Source organism: Lynx rufus, unplaced genomic scaffold (genome assembly GCF_022079265.1).
Source record: "Lynx rufus isolate CCGP_SWC_20201006 ecotype Redwood Valley unplaced genomic scaffold, mLynRuf1.p SCAF_7, whole genome shotgun sequence".
Lineage (NCBI taxonomy): Eukaryota > Metazoa > Chordata > Mammalia > Carnivora > Felidae > Lynx > Lynx rufus.
In genome coordinates, this window is record NW_025814889.1 from 8,810,871 (window position 1) to 8,819,716 (window position 8,846).

The window sequence follows — 8,846 nt, forward strand, 5'->3', positions numbered from 1 at the left end:
CAAATCAGCCCTCAACAAGGACAAAAAGATCGAGATCGTGCCTTGCATATTTTAAGACCACAACACTATGAAACTCAAAATCAACCACAAGAAAAAGTTTGGAAAGATCATGAATGCTTGGATATTAAAGAACATCCTATTAAAGAATGAATGAGCCAACCAAGAAATTAAAGAGAAAATTAAAAAGTACATGGAAAACAGTGAAAATGAAAACACAACATCCCCAAACCTCTGGGATGAAGCAAGGGCAGTCATAAGAGGGAAATTATAGCAATCCAAGCCTCCCTAAAGGAAGAAAGATCTGAAATACACAATCTAAGAGTACACCTAAAAGAGCTGGAAAAAGAACAGCAAACAAAGCCCAAAAACAGAAGAAGGGAAATAATAAAGATTGGAGCAAAAATCAATGATATCTAAAAACAAAAAGAAAACAAAATAAACAAACAAAAAAAAAATAGGAGCTGGATTTTTAAAGAATTAACAAACCTGATAAACCCCTAATCAGATTCATCAAAAAGAAAAAGGAAAGGACCCAAATAAAAAAAAATCACGAATGAAAAAGGAGATTATGAATTCCAACACTGCAGGAATACAAACAATTATAAGAGAATATTATGAGCAACTATATGCCAACAAATTGGGCAGTGTGAAAGAAAGTGACACATTCCCAGAGATATATAAACGACCACAATGAAACAGGAAGAAATAGAAAATTTGAGAAGACCCATTGCCAGTAAAGAAATTGAATAAGTAATCAAAAATCTACCAAAAAACAAGAGACCAGGGCCAGATTGCTTTCCAGGGGAATTCTACAAATATTTAAAGAAGACTTAACATCTATTCTTTTGAAGATGTTCAAAAAAAAAAAAAAGAAAGAAAAAGAAAAGAAAAGAAAGAAAGAAAGAAAGAAAGAAAGAAAGAAAAGAAAGAAAGAAGAGAAAGAAATGGAAAGAAAACTTCCAGACTCATTCTACAAGGCCAACATTACATTGATTCCAAAACCAGACAAAACCCCACAAAAAGGAGAGTTACAGACCAATTTCCCTAAAGAACATGTATGCAAAAATTCTCAACAAGATACTAGCAAACCAAATACAACATTTAAATAATTATTCACCACAATCAAGTGGGACTTATTCCTGGGATATAGGGCTGGTTCAAAATCCACAAATCAATGAATGTGATACATCACATAATAAAAGAAAGGATAAGAGCCACATGACCCTCTCAATAGGTGCTGAAAAAGCATTTGGCAAAATACAGCATCCTTTCTTTATAAAAACCCTAAAGAAAGTTGGGATAAAAAGATCATACCTCAAGATCATAAAGGCCATATATGAAAGACCCACTGCTAATAGCATCCTCAATGGGGAAAAACAGAGTTTTCCCCCTAAGGTCAGGAACATGACAAGGATGTCCACTCTGACCACTGTTATTCAACATAGTGTTGGAAGTCCTAGCCTCAGAAATAAGACAACACAAAGAAACAAAAGGCATGCAAAGTGTCGAGGAGGACGTCAAACGTACACTCTTCACAGATGACATGATACTTTATGTGGAAAACCCAAAAGACTCCACCAAAAAGCTGCTGCAACTGATCTGTGAATTCAGGAAAGTTGCAGAATATAAAATCAATATACAGAAATCAGTTGCATTTCTATACATCAATAATGAAGCAGCAGAAAGAGAAATCAAGGAATTGATCCCATTTATAACTGCACTGAAAAACATAAAATACCTGGAATAAACCCAATGAAGAGGTGAAAAATATATACACTGAAAACTATACAAAGTTTATGAAAGTAATTGAAGACAGCACACACACATACAAATGGAAAAACATTCCATGTTCATGGATTGGAAGAACAAATGTTGTTAAAATGTTGATACTACCCAAAGCAATCTACATATTCAATGCATCCCCAATCAAAATTGCACCAGCATTCTTCTCAAAGCTAGAACAAACAATCCTAACATTTGTATGGAACCAAAAAAGACCCTGGATAGTCAAAGCAATTCTGAAAAAGAAAACCAAAGCTGTAAGCATCATAATTCTGGACATTCAAGCTGTATTATGAATCTGTAATCATCAAGACAGTATGATAGTAGCACAAGAACAGACACATAGATCAATGGAACACAACAGACAACCCAGAGATGGACCCACAAAAATGTATGGCCAACTAATCTTTGACAATGCAGTAAAGGATATCCAATGGAAAAAACACCATCTCTTCAGCAAATGGTGGTAGGAAAACTGGACAACATTCAGAAGAATGAATGGTGACCACCTACTTACATCATACACAAAATAAACTCAAAATGCATGAAAGACCTAAATGTAAGGCAGAAAGCCATCAAAATCCTAGAGGAGAAAACAGGCAACAACCTCTCCGACCTCAGCCACGGCAACTTCTTACTTGACATGTCTCTGGAGGCATGGTAAACAAAAGCAAAATTTAACTATTAGGACCTCATCAAGATTAAAAGCTTCTGCACAGTGAAGGAAACAACCAGCAAAACTAAAAGGCAACTGGTGGAATGGGAAAAGAAATTTGCAAATGACATATCGGATAAAGGGTTAGTATCCAAAATCTATAAAGAACTTCTCAAACTCAACACCCAAAAAACAAATAATCCAGTGAAGAAATGGGAAAAAGACATGAATAGACACTTCTCCAAAGACATCTAGATGGCCAACCGACACATGAAAAAATGCTCAACATCACTCACCATCAGGGAAATCCAAATCAAAACCACAATGAGATACCACCTCACACCTGTCAGAATGGCTCACATTAACAAGTCAGGCAACAACAGATGTTGGCGAGGATGTGGAGAAAGAGGAGCCCTTTTGCACTGCTGGTGGGAATGCAAACTGGTGCAGCCACTCTGGAAAAAATATGGACGTTCTTCAAAAAATTAAGTATAGAACTGGACTATGACCCAGCAATTGCACTAATAGATATCTATCCAAAGGATATAGGAGTGCTGATTTGAAGGGGCATATGCACCCCAATGTTTACAATGTGCATTGACAATAGACAAAGTATGGATATACCTCAAATGTCCATTGACTGATGAATGGATAAAAAAGATGTAGTGTATATATACCATGGAATATTACTCAACAATCAAAAAGAATGAGATCTTTCCATTTGCAACAACAATGGATGGAACTAGAGTGTATTATGCTAACTGAAATACATCAGTCAGGTAAAGACAAATATATGATTTCTCTCACGTAGAATTTAAGATACAAAACAGATGAACATAAGGGAAGTGAAGCAAAAATAATATAAAAACAGAGAGGGAAACAAACATAAGAGTCTCTTAAATACAGAGAACTAACTTAATACAGAGGGTTGCTGGATGGCTGCTGTGTGGGGGGATGGGCTAAATGGGTGATGGGCAATAAGGAGGGTACTTATTGGGATGAGCAGTGGGTGTTATATGTAAGTGATGAATCACTAAATTCTATTCCTGAAATTATTATTACACTATATGTTAACTAACTTGGATTTATTTTTTTAAGAGCAATAGATACATAAACATTTTTAAAAAGTCCATATTCTAGTTCAGTTCTGTTCAGTAGAAACAAAATGTGGACTATATATGTAATTTTAAATGTTCTATTAGTCATATTTAACAAAAAGAAACAAATATATATAAATGTATCTTCTTGCCATTATGCTTAGCACACTGTATTGCAGGGGTTCAATCGCACACTTGCTACCTACATATGTTTTTGCCTAGCTTACCACTGCGAGCTCTTTAAGGGAAGGGTAGCTCCTCTCATTTGTGTACCTCTAGAGCCTGGCACAGGACCAAACACATAATTCAATCTCAATAATTATTTAAAGAAGGAAGAAAGAGAAGGATTTCAAGGAAGAGAGTGGGAAAATGAAAGAAGTGAGGGAAGGAAGGCATGAAAAAAGGATGTGTATTGCTTGTTTGTTTTTCGTGACAAGGTTTGTTTGAAATTCAAAATGCATTTTTCCTAAGAAACACAGTATTATAATAGCTCAGCACTGGAATTAGACCACAAAATTTAGTTCACATAATTTAAAACTTGGCTCACAAAATGTTTATTATTTTTTATTTTTTTTTCAACGTTTTTATTTATTTTTGGGACAGAGAGAGACAGAGCATGAACGGGGGAGGGGCAGAGAGAGAGGGAGACACAGAATCAGAAACAGGCTCCAGGCTCCGAGCCATCAGCCCAGAGCCTGACGCGGGGCTCGAACTCCCGGACCGCGAGATCGTGACCTGGCTGAAGTCGGACGCCTAACCGACTGCGCCACCCAGGCGCCCCACAAAATGTTTTTTAAATAGTACAATTTATATATGATGTTGCGGTTATGTTTACATCATTAGCCATGTGAGAAAATAGGTCTTGAAAAATTGATTTATAAAAGCATTAAATACAACTTTGACCCTTAGGCAAATATGTTCTGAGCATGAAATGTCTGATTAACGAAGGATATTTTGGAATGCACTTTGTTTATAATTTGCATTCAGTAAGGTAAACATAAAAGTGGCTCCTCATAGGAAAAATAAGCTATTTGGGGCACTTGGGTGGCTCAGTGGATTAGGCATCCGACTTCGGCTCAGGTCATGATCTCACGGTTCGTGAGTACAAGTCCCACACTAGGCTCTCTACTGTCAGCACAGAGCCCACTTTGGATCCTCTGTCTCCCTCTCTCTCTCTGCCCCTCATTTGCTCTATCTCTCTGTCAAAAATAAATAAATATTAAAAAGAGAGGGGCGCCTGGGTGGCGCAGTCGGTTAAGCGTCCGACTTCAGCCAGGTCACGATCTCGCGGTCTGTGAGTTCAAGCCCCGCGTCAGGCTCTGGGCTGATGGCTCAGAGCCTGGAGCCTGTTTCCGATTCTGTGTCTCCCTCTCTCTCTGCCCCTCCCCCGTTCATGCTCTGTCTCTCTCTGTCCCAAAAATAAATAAACGTTGAAAAAAAATTTAAAAAAAAATATTAAAAAGAGAGAAACTATTCAACTACATGTAAGGAACAGGACTGAGACTCATCACTGGTTTTAAACTTAAGATTGATAAAATGCTGTAAGGAGCCTTGAGAGAAATGATTAGGGTAGTATATACAAAGATGTTTCATTTTCACTAGGGAACATATTTCCTATTTATTGCAACATGTAATCATGTGCCTTCTTGTTAACGTTTGGAAATAAACTTTGCCAACATGACAGAGTGATAAACCAATCACTTAGAGTTATCCTCTAAGGCTTTGTGGGTTTACAAGGTAGAATATACTTCTCAAATCCAGAGAAGGTAAAAACATAAAGAACAAAATATTTGAGTTGTTTGGATCACATTTCTTTTCCCTTCATGCTAGTGATATTGGGGCCTTGATAGATAGTTCTCTTTAAAATATATACAATATGGAATTAAATATAATATATAATATGGAATTAATGTTCATGTTTATTACCGGTATCTGAGCCTGAGTACCTATGTCGCTTTGGAGTCCTAGGATAGCTTAAGATAGATAATTTAGCACGTAAAACAGAGGATTTTAAAAAAATTAATATTACATATCTCACAATGTGAGACAGTGCTTGAATCTTTCCCAGCTAGTTCCAACATTAATTCTGGATAAAGATGATATAAAAATGAGAAAAAACCACTTCTCTCATGTGACAGGTGACAGTGCCCCAGTTTTTGCTGTCTGCCATCACAGTTGCTTCCAAGAAATTGAGAACCTAGCTATTTACAACAACAATCTTCTCATTCACATAAGAGAAACATATCATGGGAGGAATCCTCAAATGTTTCTCCCGTGAAAGTTCCACATAAAGTAACTATGGTCTTTTGCCCACGTTCATTATGTAAAGAGCAGGGAGCATAAATATCCTATATATGCATACCAGTGTTAGGAAAAAATAGAAGTAAGACAATCTTAAGACAATGGGTGGCAAGTACTGTGGTGTATCACTCAGGATTCCAGGTGATTCCCAGAGGACAGCTCTTGACATTTCTTTGTCCAATGATGATGGTAAAGGGAGCAGTGCAGTGGCCATGGACTGAAAATGCCTGGGTGGTCAGAGCTTATGTCCCAAGGCAAGTCACAAAGCCCAGCAGAGGCAGGAACAACAGGTGAAGAAATTTTGGATGGTAGAGTGAGGGAAGAGATCACAAACATCAGGGTGTAAGCTCCAAGAGGTGAGGGGTATAGTTCATCCAACTCATCTTCTACTTCTTTATACAGCCTAGGAGGGCAGAACCACCACAGTCCTGGGGCAGCTGTTCTCAGACTGAGCCAATATACAAAGCAAGTAGAGTCAACTGGTACAACAGGTAAATAGTATCAGATGCTGGGATGAGCCTCCAAGAGACCACTCATCTTTGGGACTGAGAAACTCCTTTCACCAGCTACAGAGACCAATGACTGCTGACCTCCCTCAGTCTGGTTCCTAGCTAAAAATTTTCTTCAACTGAAGGAAGCTGCCTCACCCAGGCCCTACTCCTTCTCTGAAAGCAACCCACAAGCAAGGGATGGCTGCCACATATGGAGGTCCACAGTCTATGTCCACTCAACTCCATTGAGAAGGCATCTCAAAAGGCCTTCTCAAGGGTCAAGGTGGGATTGTCTGAGAGCACGGTGGTGACTCCATGATAGTTCTACCTCTCTGTCTGCCCACCCGAATTTCTTCATTCTCCAACAAGCCACGTGTACTTCAACTCAGAGTCTGTTTCATGGGAAACCTGACCTATGAAGGGAAATGGTGGTTACTAACTGGCACCTGCATGATGGCGGATGAAACACTGTACATGGTCTTTTTTTTTTTTAATAGTACAAGACGCTTTATTGAGTACAGTGCAAGCTATAGCATGAAGAAGAAACAATCATTTAAAAACACCAGAGACCCTTACATACCAAAGGTTAAGAAGGAAATCAAGATTCCTGTTGAACTGAGCTGTGCCTGGGATGAAGAATAGGACCATTCACTTTGATCCTTGGGTGCTTTGTATTTCCACTGGATGTAGTTAAAGATGCCTCACTATCTACTGATAGAGGCTCTCCAGCAGCTCCAGTGACTCCCCAGAGACAGACTGTGTATTCATTGATTGAAGAGCCCTTCTCTAGGGCATGAGTTCTCCTATTCTTATTGAAAATATCACTCCCAGTGAAACAGAGAACATCACAGTAATATTGATCCTTGGGTATCAACCTTGTATCAATTCTCCTGTATCCATACTCCTTTTCATCATTTTTACTGGGAAGCTAGAAAACACTCATGAACTTTGTTTTACCTTTTGACAGAGTACTTGTAATAAAATGGACCTTCTATAACTGCTCCATAACACAATGTAACAGCTTTGGCTGTTTGGTTGATTCAGAGGTAAAGCCTGGATGGGTCAGAAGGACATCCATATCATCAATGAACTCTTCACCTCTTCTGAAACTGCCACAGACTCTTATAACATATTCAGGATCCACTTTTTTTTTTCTTGAGAGTGCAAGCAGGCAAAGGATAGACATACACACACACACACACACACACACACACAGAGAGAGAGAGAGAGAGAGAGAGAGAGAGAGAGAGAGAGAGAGAGTGAGAGAGAATCCCAAGCAGGTTCTGCACTGTCAGTGCACTCACAAGCCATGAGATCATGACCTGAGCCAAAATCAAGAGTCAGATGCTTAACTGACTGAGCCACCCAGGCACCCCTCAGAATCCACTTCTTAAACTTCAAATAGTACAATGTCTTGCTTTTGTAACATCTCTTCAGGATAAATTCTTTTCTCAAACTCCTCAAAATATTTCAGGCCAATTCACTGATCATGGTTCAACTAATTTTCATTTTTTTTCCGAGACCTTCTAATGTAAATTCTTTCATCTATAAACTTCCTTGCAGCAGATGGACCAATGCCACCAACCCAAGTCAGTAAATTGATAGATGAACTCGTATCATCCTACTGAATCTTCTCCAGCTTTTACAATTTTTCAGTCACTAAAACATATCAATCTTGTCAGCAATTTTTGTTACTACTTCAGGCAATTTCTTAGCTTCTGCTCCACTCTTTACTTTGTACGGATATTTGCTATCACAGATGCTACTTTTCAGTAAGCATTGTACTTATGGATGGCCTGGTTCACCTTCTTCTCAAAGTCTGTAAATTCTGTGAGCATGTTGGTGACTCCACCACTAAGCATCTCCTGTGGTGCCTTTCATTTGCTCATGGTGGCTTGCCCCAAGGACCACTGAGTGCTCAGAGCCAGGGACTGGTCTCCTCCACCAGGCTTGAAGGACTTGTGGAGTTGGGGCAGGACCAACCCAGCTCTGGAGAAGCCAGAGTAACCTACTGAACAATGGCTGCCTCTAAACACTGTGCATATCCTTGTTATTGATCAAAATAGACAAGTATTAATGATAACACCACTGAATACCAATTTCTGCTTTTTATAAGGTCCAACTTTTTCTTTAAAAAATGTTTTATTTTTGAGAGAGAGAGCACAAGTGGGCGAGGCGCAGAGAGAGAGGGGGACAGAGGATCTGAAGTGGGCTTTGCACTGACAGCAGCAAGCCCATGTGGGATGTGAACTCATGAATTGCAAGATCATGACCTGAGTCAAAGTCATCCACTCAACCAACTGAGCCACCCAAGTGCCCCCAACTTTCTCCTTTTTTTTTTTATTTTATTATTTTTAAAAAATTTTTTTTTCAACCTTTATTTATTTTTGAGACAGAGAGAGACAGAGCATGAACGGGGGAGGGGCAGAGAGAGAGGGAGACACAGAATCGGAAACAGGCTCCAGGCTCTGAGCCATCAGCCCAGAGCCCCACGCGGGGCTCGAACCCACAGACCGCGAG

General features: G+C 39.1%; 1 pseudogene; it reads right to left on the reverse strand.

Moving 5' to 3' along the window:
• Window positions 1-6,898: 6,898 nt before the first annotated feature.
• LOC124501273 (DNA polymerase beta-like) lies at window positions 6,899-8,215 on the reverse strand (annotated as a pseudogene).
• Between the last annotated feature and the right edge of the window lie 631 nt (window positions 8,216-8,846).